The following is a 12,479-nucleotide window of genomic DNA, read 5'->3' on the forward strand; positions in this document are numbered from 1 at the left end:
AAGACGCAAGCTAGCGTCGAAACGCGTTGAGCAGCCTATATACTACTCCACTGCACTTTATTGCCTGTTTGCACCAGCCAAGACTGCACTACAAACCTTGCACTTTATCTCCGGACCAGTTCACCACCTTCCAGGACCTTCTCTTTCAAGCAGCCATTGCAAAAACAAGCCTGGTATTCATATACCATAAGGACTGCCTAAAACCACCTTTACATTGATTCCTGGACTACTGGGCATTTACTCCGGATTGGGACATATCTATACAGTATAATCACCAAGGAGATTACACGTGCCCCCCGTCTCCCTCTGGTAACTATATATGTGCTGATGCTTACACTGTGGAGCTACCTTCAGAGAGCCTCTGTATGATTGTTTTTATATCTTGTTTTAACATCACTATATATGTTTTTATGAGAGCTCTCATTGATTTCCTTGTATAATAAATGTTTTGAATTTATGTACATGTGGTAGTGTACATTCTTTTCATTTACTAAAGGCAAACTGGCCAAAAAACTATTTTAAGACCATGTCAGTGGTCCTTTTGAGTTTGGACTGTGCATAGCGGCATTCTATGGGGGATGGTCAATTTGTTATTTTACCAAGATCAATAGATGTCTTCTTGACAAAGAGAAGCCTATTCAAGGATTTGGTATGAAACTGGTGGTTTTGGGATGTTTTTATTGCTCCACTAGTGCCATAATTCCAGATCCGCCTTTGACCAATTCAGAGGTGCTGAGAAATAATTTTCCAAAGACTAAAGCTGGGTACAATCCTATACAATACCTGTTTTCTTGCGACCGTTCGATCGACCATAGACGCGTCGGACCGTCCACAAATAACAGCCGATACGCGCGTACACACCTGTACAATTTTGCTTCCGATGTCCGATGTACTCCCGTCCAAACAGTCGCAAGATAACGATTGTACCACCGTACACACTCTCTCGATTTGGGCTTTTGACATGATAGATATAAAAAAAACAGAGGCGTGAGCACAGAACCTAATCAAAATCAGTGCTGGCTGTGCAGAGAACACGTACGTTTGTTTGTTACATTTGTTTTCTACCACTTTTATCATGAGCTTGAGGAAAAAAAGGTTTGTGCTTGCATTCTTGCTGCTATGGCCACAACATTGCAGTCTATAAAAAAAAAAAAGAGGAGCAAGAATTGCAGCTGCTGGACCAGAGACTGGCTTCTGCGGCGAGACACCTTCTCCCATATGCCATTGGTACAGGAGATACGGGAGAAAAACCCTGATGACTTCTGGAATTATCTACGTATGGATGACCCCTACCTTCATGGAGCTGCTGGCACTAGTCACCCCTTTGATCCAAAAAGGCCTCCTGAAATAAGTGTTCTAATTCAGCTGAGCAGAGACTGGTGGCAACGCTACGTTTCCTGGCTACTGGGAGGACCTTGCAGATACAGGTACAGCACCACTATATCCTCTCAAGCTCTGGGACTAATAATACCTGAGACCTGTGATGCCATCATCCAAGCTTGGGAGGGAGATGGTGTTTCGATGGTTCCATGTTGCTGCCATGGTTGTCCTGAAGTGTGGTACTGGGGATAATGACCTGGCTGGTACATTTGGTGGTGTGGTACTGGGGCAGGGTTGATGGGTTGGAATGGCATAGGGGGGTTATCTGTGAGCCGGGTTTGTCGGGAAAGGGTCCTGACTCTGGCCCGGTACAGGGTGTCATTGATGATCCTTTCAGCCTCTGCCCTTGTTGCAGGATCTAGTTTCCGCAGTTTTTTTGCAACGTTGTTCCCCACGTGGTCCTGTTCATCTTCATCCAGAGCCGATTGGTAGACTCCAGAATCTGGAGAGTCATCACCTCAGATGTATCTGGTGTCTGCCTTGGCCTTTTACGGCCTCTCCTTGGTGGACCTTCAGGCTGCTGCGTGGCTTGCTGAGTGCTGGTTGTGGGTGTAGGCGTAGAGCAGAGGAGGGGTGAAGGCAGCCGTGAGGGCACATCCAGTGTTGGGGAACACTGCTCTTCCGCAAATAGAGAAGGCTGTAAAACATAATGTAACAACAAAATCACTGATTCAGTTCCCTACTACTACTGAGGAGTGGCAAGCTATTGCCCAAGATTTCAAGGATCTTTGGAATTTCCCCAATTGCGGTAACGCCATCGATGGAAAGCATATCCGAATCATGCTAATAGTGGCTCTTTTTTCTATAATTATAAAGGCTTCTTTAGCATTGTTTTAATGGCTATTGCCAATGCCAAATATGAATTTATGTTTGTGGACATTGGCAAAAATGGCAGGGTGTCTGATGGTGGGGCTTTGGAAAAGACCATGTTCCATGACAAACTTAAAAATAATGGACTTAATTTACCAGAGCGGACACAGTATGTGCATGGTATGAATTTTTTTTTTGTGGCTGACGAGGCCTTTGCCTTGCACACCAATGTTTTGAAACCCTACCCCCAAATCTCCCTTAACAGAGAACGTAGAATTGTCAACTACCGCCTGTCAAGAGCTAGGCGAGTGGTTGAAAATACATTTGGCATACTTAGCAATAAGTTTAGGATTTTTCATAGTGCCATAAATCTGCGGCTAGATAAAATAGACAAGGTAGTTATGGCCTTTTGTGTGCTGCACAACTATCTACGCAGAAAAACACTGTCTGCACACCCCAATGTTTCAACCATGGATGACAGTGAAACTGTTGAGAAGCCAGTAGGATTGACATGTTTGGAGACCAATCTAAACACGAGAAATGCTACTATGCGTGCAAAATTGACCAGAGAAGAGTACTTGCAGTACTTTAATGGTGTAGGCGCAGTGGATTGTCAGGATGACCTGATCTGCTAAAAATTGCTTTGACATGCTACCTTTGTACTGTACTTTCTTATCTTCATTTTCAATAAATATTTCAAATATGTGTAATCTGTGTACTTACTGTGCCAGAGAGGGTTTCCTCAGCAGGTTCAGGGTTCTGAGGTGTGGAGCATGGGGCAGCCTGGGCCGCAGCCGAATTGCCAATGGAGTACCTTGGCAGCTCTTCGTCCACTGTAAATGCCAGCAGATCGTAGTACCACAGCCTGGGCCACATACACTTGGTCCGTACCGGCCCCTGATTTTTTGGATCCCTCTACCTTGTTCAGCTCCTTTTTGAACACGGTCCTCATGTTGGCAATACTTGTCCGCACCCATTCGATGTTCGCCGTGGGGTAATAAGGGAGGCTGACTCTCCAGCGTGACAGCTCTCTTCTGCCAGTTGGAATAGTCTCTGGATTTACTATTCCAGAGACAATTCTGGTCTCTGTAGGCCTCAATAAACTCCTTCATGAACTCCACGTTCTTCTCTGTCATTCTCGAAATGTCTGTTCAAAAATAAAACATAATGGACATTACATTCATGATACACACAATACATCGATACAGCATTTGTCATAACTGTGGTTGAGTACTCACCAAAGTAAAAGCATGAAAGGAAGAGTGTGTATTCTGCTGTTTACGTCCACATATTCCAACAGAATGAAGATTCTTTTGTGTCGCAAGCATAGAAAACCTGTTGCACGCATGCAGAGAAAACTGTGTGATTGGTTAATAGCGCTCAAATGTCCTGCCCATGCACGTGTTCAGTGGCACAAACAACATGCCTACAAGGAGCCATGTATTGCTCTCACATCACAAAACTGGCTTTTGCCGCTGTATTTGAAAACCACTATAAAGACGGGGTACGTGTCAGCCGGCAGGGTGACTAGGGACAGATACGGCACACTGAGTGTAGTCGCGCACCCCATCTTTATAGCAGATTGCCGTATCTGTCCAGGGTGACCCTGCCGTCTGACTGTAGACTCTTTCCCCGGTCTTTATAGCAGCCGGCAGGGTGACTAGGGCCAGATATGGCAACCTGCTACAAAGATGGGGTGCATGTATATTATGATTATTTATATAATTTAAGGGGTCGGGACGTGTGCACTCAATGCCGCATGCGCAAAAGTGCTAATTTTTTTAAATGCAATAGTTTTTATTGTAAATTTAGTAAAGTATACAATGAAACACGAACCCAACAAAAATAAAAAGAAACAAGGAAAAGCAAGAAGGTGCTCGAGTGCACTCATTATCAAATCATGTTATATCACATGCTAACATATTGGTCAAATATATAACATTCAGTGAGGGACAATAGATGAGCATAATGGATGTACAAAGGATTCACATCAAGAGCACAGGTATATAAATGTATAAGAGCAGCACGGAGGGTGTAATGGTTAGCATTACTGCCTCACAGCGCTAAGGTCATGGGTTCGATCACCACCATGGCCCTAACTGTGCGGAGTTTGTATATTCTCCTCTTGCTTGCGTGGGTTTACTCCGGGTACTCCGGTTTCCTCCCACAATCCAAAAATATATACTGGTAGGTTAAATGGCTTCCAACAAAATTAACCGTAGAATGTCAGTGGGCGTGTACATGTGGTAGGGAATATAGATTGTAAGCTCCACTGTGGCAGGGACTGATGTGAATGGTCAAATATTCTCTGTAAAGCGCTGCGGAATATGTATGTGCTATATAAGAAACTGTGGTACTTATGTATTATCTGGGCTCCCATATTGCGAGTCGAGCCACCTGGAGCAGACAGCCAGAAACTTATGGCTGGCTTTCCTGGCTACATATGTATTTCTCATGGGGAATAGTGTCGTTAACCAGCCTAAGCCAAGATTGGTAGGGAAAGTTTTGGCAAGCCACGTTCTGGCAATGCACACCTTGGCTAAGGTGCATACATTTATCACATAGCATCAGGTCGGAAGATCTAAAGAATCCTCCTCCAAAGCAGCTAGTAGGCATACCGCTTGTGAAGAATGTCTCTTGGGATACCTGTGTTAAGAATAATGTCAATGACTCCCGTCCAGAAAACCGCTATATGAGGGCATGACCAGATTAAATGCCAAAAGTTGCCATCGGATGTACCACACTTAGGGCACACCGGAGCAGGAATTTTACCCAAGCGATACAGTTTGTCTGGTGTGTAGTAAATCCTATATAATATAAAAAACTGGATCTGCTAGAACCTGACAGTTAATGAGAGACTAAGGCCAGCGAGTGCCAATTCCCAAGTCTCATCATGTAAGGAAAAGAGAGGAAAAGGTGAACCTCGAAACCAGTTAAAGCTGCTGTATATGGGAGTGTGTAAGGCTCCCCGTAAAATGAATAGACAAAAGAAAGGGTATACAGCGCTTTGGTTAGTCTGAATGATTACCAAACACAAATGTGATAATAAAGTACAAATACATTTATTTCATTACACAACAATAAAGAGAATTCTCTATATGAAAAAAATATATATAAAAATATAATGAAAAAATTGCGCAATGGATAAAAAAAGAGAAGGCGGGGGGGGGAATAAAAAATAGTCAGTTCATGCACACGGCTCCGGAAGGAAAGAAAAGGCAGTTCATTGGGCCAATTGGTTAACTATAATTACCACCATTGATGGTCAAATCGTCAGGGCCTCATCTGGTGACCTGAGAGTAGTTCCGGTTAAATTCCCAGCATGTGGATCCAATTAGCCTCAGATAGAATTGAGCAGGAATGGTTGGTGGAGTCATGGATATGCCACCGCCGTGAATCACTGCAATGGAGGTGTGGACCTGTGAGGGCTCAAGATGGTGGAGGCTGGTCCGGAATGGACTTCACCGTGAAGGAGCCTGGTGCAAGATGGTGTCAGGGCTCTTGGTTGGGGCCAAAGTAGTTGGTGGGGCTCAACGCGTTTCGACGTGTTAACACGTCTTCATCAGGAGCAGTAATGACTGGGGGTATAGGGAAGCTGTATATATACCTCCTGGGTCAATTGGAGTGTTAGCAAGGGTCATGTGACCATATTGTTAAAACAAAAAGTACTGATCAAATTAAGCATACAAATATATCTGACAAAAAGTCATAAAGTGATGCACAGGAGAAAGTATCACATTATTCTTAATACACAATCTAACCATAAATAAATGAAAAAGTGTGCGTTTGTTTCAAATGCACTTCAATAAAGTTTTTGGTCACGTGATCGGGACAAGTCACGTGACATAGATGGTGTGTATGTCAACAGTGTATACATACTTGTACTAAATGATCTAACGTTTGTTAAAGCAAGAGAGAGATGTAGGGAAATATGCCCAGTTAGTTGCACTATTATGAGTACTGTTTATGTACATTAACATATGCGGGGATTCTCTTTATTGTTGTGTAATGAAATAAATGTATTTGTACTTTATTATCACATTTGTGTTTGGTCATCATTCAGACTAACCCAAGCGCTGTATACCCTTTCTTTTGTCTCATCATGTAAGGAACCCAGGTCAGACTCGCAGAGAGAACGAAGCCGCAGTAGAGTATCTGAGTGTACAGGTAATTAAATTCTTGAGTAGAAGTGTGGGACTAAGTGAGCATTGGAGGTGCCCAGAACCATGTTTTTTACCGGGAAGTCTACAAAGATCAGGGGAGAGTTTTGAAATTGGGCGGTGAGGACATGACGCAATTGAAGATACCGAAAGAAATGAGAGTTTGGTATAAAGACATTACCATTATACATTATCCAAGTATAAATCACCTAGTGTAGAGATTCTTCATTTAGTCCAGGCGGCATGAACTTGTAGATGGGCCAATTCAGAGAGACGAAGGGGGTTGCATAATGAAGTTTCGGGGTCCCACCCCTGCCCGCCCATCAGGACATGGACCTGCTTCCAGACCAAGACTGCCTGTCTCACTAAAGTGGTAAAACTGGTGTTGGCGCTAAGGAGAAGCTGTTGGGGGGAAAGAGGGGGGCGAGTCTGTGAGAGGAGCTGAGAATGCAAAGTGGAGGTGTCACAGTCATTTAGTCACTACCAAATAAACATAAGTTGGGCAGCATAGTAGTATGTCCTAAATGCTAGGAGCCCCAGACCACCTCTGTCTCTAGGACGCGTCAGGACAGTCAGTTTTATACGTGGACGTTTATGGGCCCAAATTAGGGAGGAAAGTAAACTGTTAATTACATGGAAGAATTTCTGAGGAATGTATACTGGGGATTGTTGCAATACATATAGTAGTTTGGGCTGATAAACCATTTTAATTAAATTCGCCCTTCCTGTCAGGGTTAAAGGTAACTTGGTCCATGAGAGAACCTTAGAGCGGAGAAGCATAACCAAGGGGTCGAGATTCAATGGTATAAATTGACGATAATCATTAGAGATGAAAATACCTAGGTGTTTAAAACACTGTAAAGGTAGTGAGACCTCAGGAGTGGCCGGCACCTCCTAACAGAGGCATAATGCAGGATTTATCCCAGTTTATCAATAAGCCAGAATATTTCCCATACTTGTTAATAAATTCAAGTAGCGGCAGCATGGAATATGCATAGTTCTGTAGAAACAGCAAAACATCATCTGCATATAATGCAATTGTATCTTCCCTATTTCCTATTGTCAGGCCACATATAACAGGGGATTGTCTAATTAAACAAGCAAAGGGGTTCATTTGCAATCGCAAATAATGTAGGGGAGAGGGGACACCCCTGTCTAGTACCTCGAGATAAAGGGAATAGGGAGGAGACAAAACCGTTGACAGAGATCCTTCCCACCGGCCGGAGTACATAAGTTTGACATATCTTATAAACACTGGACCAATACCCATGGAACCCATTACTTCCCAAAGGAGATCCCACTTCACGGAGTCAAACGCCTTTGCGGCATCAAGGTAGACTATAACCGAGGAGCCGGAGTCCTCACAGGGGGATTACAAATGGGTGTAAAGCCGTCATAGATTAATAGAAGTGGATTTATGGGCCATGAACTCAGTTTGATCCGGATGTATAATGTGTTCAACGAAAGCAGGGAGATATGACGGTATGATTCAGGGAGAGTGGAGACTTTACCCTGTCTAGGGATGAGGACTATCAAGGCCTCAAACATAGAGGGCGGGAGGGCTTCCTGTTCTAACAGCTGACGAAAAAGGGTAAGTAAACGTGGAGCAAAGAAGTCTAAATATTTTTTTTTTTAAATCTACCGGGATGCCATCAGTACCCAGGGCTTTTTTAAAAGGGAAGGATTTAACAGCAGTAATTATTTAATCTAGGGTAAGAGGGGAGTCTAAAAGTTTAGAGGCCTCATCTGAGATAGAAGGGAGGAATATACTATGTATATAGGACCTAATTTCTTCAGGGCTGCAAACAAGTCTGGATTCATACAATTTACTATAGAGAGCAACAAAAGCATCTGCTATGTCTGGAGTATGCGTGACTATAGTTCCATCAGGGTGTTGAATTTCACCCACAGTGTTATTTATGCGGTCTCCCCTAGCTAATTGGGCCAGGAAGCTACCTGGCCTATCCCCAGTAGCGTAGGCTGAGTGTGACGAGAATAAGAGTTTGTATTTGGCCTTGTCCTCCAGACAGGAGGTCCACTCCCTTTGAGCCTGAAACCATATGGATTTTTGCATTTCTGATCGGTCAGACAGATAAGGAAGTTCTTCTATATGAAGCCTTTAAACCAGAAATGGACCAAATTTGAGTACCCCTAGCATATGCCTTGAAAGTGTCCCAAAGAGTCATAGGAGAGATGCCGGGGGATTTGTACAGAAAAAAATCTTCCCGCATAGCTTCAAGCTCCAACACAGGGCCCATACGTTCATGCCAGAAGGGGTTAAGCTTCCAAACCCTCTGGCCAGTTTGACAGTTAAAGTCAAGGGACAATGTAATAGGGGAATGCGTGGTAGTATACCTGCGCACTGAGTGAATAATGTTGTGGACTAGCTACAAAGCACTACGACCGGTCTGACTTCACCGTCCTGATAAATAGGTATACACAAACAATGGGGTTTTGTGTTGAGCTCTGTCCCTATGTGTCAAGTAATTAACTGGTTATATGAGACCGTTTGTAAATGGTAACAATATTTTACTTGGTAAAAGAAAAAGATGAGAAAAAGAATAACAATATACAGTGATACAGTTACAGATGCCTGTGTTGATAGACAAGTGTGAGAACTGTGTCCCTGAAATTTGCCCACCAGGCTCGCAGCCCATCTTTCCAAACTTATTGGGGCGCAGTCTCCTTGTTATCCTGTAATGATTTAAAACAAAGTTCACTTTTTCTCCTTCACCTGGGAGAGATAAAGTATAAGTCTATTAATTGTCCTGTTTCTGAGCGTGGCGTCCCGCAAAGCAGATACTGTAGAATGAATGTGCAGTTAAACTATCTTCGGGTACCCCTTTTAGACGTCAATGTGAGTACGGGCTTTTGGGAGAGGGGATGGTTGGTGCAGTTTAGGGGTGCCAGTCTGTTTGAAGTGTCCAGTGCCATATGAGCGCTGCACATGTGTGAGTCGCACAGTGTGCCGCGGTTGTGCTGGAGCAGCTCCGGGTGTCTTAACAGGAGGTGGGGACACTCCGCTGTGGCCAAAGGAATGGCATGTGCGCCGTGTCCCACCGTCCTGCCTGGGATCCCTCCTGCCTCTCTTTCCAGAACCAGCTTCCTACTTACCGTCTCCTCATGATTGATGCATCCTCAGTCTCTCTCCCGCTGTTGGCTTCGGTCAGGTCCCACTGACTCCTCAGTTTTCGCCGTGACGGGAGTGGATTGGTGTGTGTTCACAGTGTAATTGTCCTTCGATGTTTCCTGGGTTTTGTTTTAGTGGGTGTTCCTCAACGCGTTTCAGCTCATGGAGCCTTCTTCAAGGAGGTTGTCAAGTCTGGTGCCTTGTGCATTTAAATACCCCTCTCTTTGTTGTAATTGGTCTGGATGTCTGTTTTTTCATTTGTTCATACAGACATCAGTCATTAGGCTATGGGGTTTGGCTTCACGCTGCCAATATCCTTTACTCTGACTATGTTGTTTGATTAGTTCATTCAGCTGTTTGACACAATGGTAATTAGCTACATTCCTGTACATATATTCATGTTTGTACTTGACTCAGAACACAGGGTAGATGGCGCAAAGGGATACTCGGGATACTTGTTACAGTAAAAATCAATATAATTTTATTTATTCATAAAAAGAATTTCATTAAAAGCGAAGGCACCGGCCGGTGAGATTTACATATAATAAAAATATATCATGTAAAAAAAACAATTCAACTAAGCATGTTTTTTGCACTTTTTGGTGTGCTTGGAATATTTTTTGGCACAATGTGGTAATTAAAAGGTTAATAGCCACACTTTTTCAATCTTTCACACTTAGAATGCGGATAGAAAGCAGAGGTTAATAAGCTGCAGGTTTTAAACTTTGTTAGGCATGCAAGGTGTTAAGTCTCTGTAAAGCAGGGATCAATTGACAGTCTTGTGTAAGACACTATTTAGCTTTGGGTGTACATTTTAATTCACTTCCAACAGTTATACTCCACTGCAAAACGAGCTGCTGATTCCCAGCCAAATATTAGTGGTCAGTCATTTAGCCATATCATTTCAAGCTTTCAGATGTTAGTAAGCTTTGAGATTTATAGGAATTGAATAAAGAGGTATACTTATACTCCGGGATCCTTTTTGTAATCCAGTTTAAAGAGAGGTTTGTAGCAGTGCCCACGCCGTGAGCGGGTCCCCGGCCGCTCTGTTACTGTGGTCAGCCTTATCCAGGACACTCCGCTCCGGCTTCTGGGTTCTCTCACTCGGCGGTACTTCACGTGTAGCAGTGAGGGATCGTTTAGATGACGCGTTTCCCCGCCTCCTATGGTGTCAGCGGCTTCATCAGATTGTACTTGACTCAGATGTAATGTCACATTTCCACATGTGTATGTGGTATTGAGATGGTTATTGGTAGTTAATTAAATGTATACAGTATGTGCTAATTGGATAAATGTCTTAATTGGACTTTCCTTGTCCATCTATTTAGGGAGGGTATGTTCGGTATACATTAATGACTGTGTCTAATTAATTGTTTATTTTTTACCTATGATGGCTTTCCACCTCTTTGTCAAGGTTTAGCCCTCTGGGTGTGAATGTTTTTAAGTCATACATCCATTTTAGTTCAGATTTATTAATCTTGTGTATATATTCTCCCCCTCGCCAGTTTGGATGTACCAATTCTATGCCTATGAATCTTAAGGATTGCGGGTTACTGTCATGATGCAGTTTGAAGTGGTTTGAAAGGTTATGATCCTCATAGTAAAAATTAAAGAAAACAATCATGCGCAATAGTCACGTGGTTGCTCCACTAACCAATATATATATATTTTATACCAACATTTATTAGTTAATATGTATTGGCTGCTCCCAAAGGCAATTCTGGAAATTGCCAATGAAAATACTGGATGATTAATTGGTAAAAAAACAATTACTCTTGTACACGTATGTACTTAAATATAACGGACTCAAAAGAGAGCACCACACATCTGAAGAATTATTCAAAATTCATATAAAATTTATTAACTTTGAAAATATTTATAAAAAATAATAAAAACACATATAGAATAACAATATTAAACAATGACCCAGTATAAATTATTCTGAAAAAGTATGCAGTTAGAGGATTTTACCTTAAAAAAATTAATTGTATACATTAAATTGAACCCAGCTCAAGACCAATTATTCCTGCAGAATATAAAGAAGAAAAAAAAAAAACAACACTTGGTTTAAACATAAATGTCAATCAATATTAACCCTGTATAAGCCAGGGTAGATGGATTATGTTTGATGGACAAAGAAATTATCCCTGTATCCCTTTGGGAGTATAGATTTTTAGGATCCAATGTGTTGTAATGTTCCTTATATCATTAGTCACTCCAGAGGATTTTAAGCGCTATTATATTGTATTGGACCAGTGCCTCCTTGGTGATAAGATATTTGGTTGTATGAGATCCCTGCAGTAGCCTTAAGTGCAGGCTCGCTTCAACCCGCTCGGCTCCAGCTGCAGTCAGCGAGCCTTTGATGTTTTGCGTGGCGGGGAGCAAGCCTCACTGACCTGTAGTTTGTAGACAGGTCCTCTGTGTCTGGCTCACAAGATTAGGCAGGCGCTCTTTTTAGCAGCAGTGTAGCTTGTAGAAAGGAGGTCCCGGTCACTTATTTGCGATCCCTGGGTGTGACAGGTGATCACAGCAGGTGGGAGCGGGGGTTAGGGTGCCCCAATTGAAATCCTTCATGCGTTTCTCCGCAAGGTAAGGACGGCGGTTTCTTCAGAAGGAGTCAGTCACTCCTTCTGAAGAAACCGCCTTTGATAAAGCTGCAGGACGCAGTGAAATGCGTTAGTGCTATTTGCCAGCCTCTGGACATTGTGTGTGGACCACTTCATTGCTGTGGACATTGCCTCTCACACCACCACCAGCCCCTGTGCACGGACACCGTGCACAGGATCCTCAGGTGACTAAAGTTCATCACGTTTCACCTGTGTCAGTGACCTCTCCACTGTGCACGGAAGCCATACTTCCAATATTTCCCATTGGTGACATTTCTGGTGGATACCGCTCCAAGGACCCCTTCGGTGATACAATTAACAGCCATTCACCCCAATAGGAGGATCAAATATACAAGTGAGCAAAAACTCCAACTCCCCTCCAGCGGCAGAAGA

The 12,479-nt window shown here is 43.1% G+C and overlaps 1 protein-coding gene across 7 annotated transcripts in view; it reads left to right on the top strand.

Moving 5' to 3' along the window:
- Window positions 1-12,479, top strand: part of LOC146020418 (coiled-coil domain-containing protein 14-like) — a 135,475-nt gene that overhangs the window by 86,365 nt on the left and 36,631 nt on the right. The window lies entirely within an intron of this gene.

Source organism: Crinia signifera, chromosome 7 (assembly GCF_055691185.1).
Source record: "Crinia signifera chromosome 7, ASM5569118v1, whole genome shotgun sequence".
In the NCBI taxonomy this organism is placed as follows: Eukaryota; Metazoa; Chordata; class Amphibia; order Anura; family Myobatrachidae; genus Crinia; species Crinia signifera.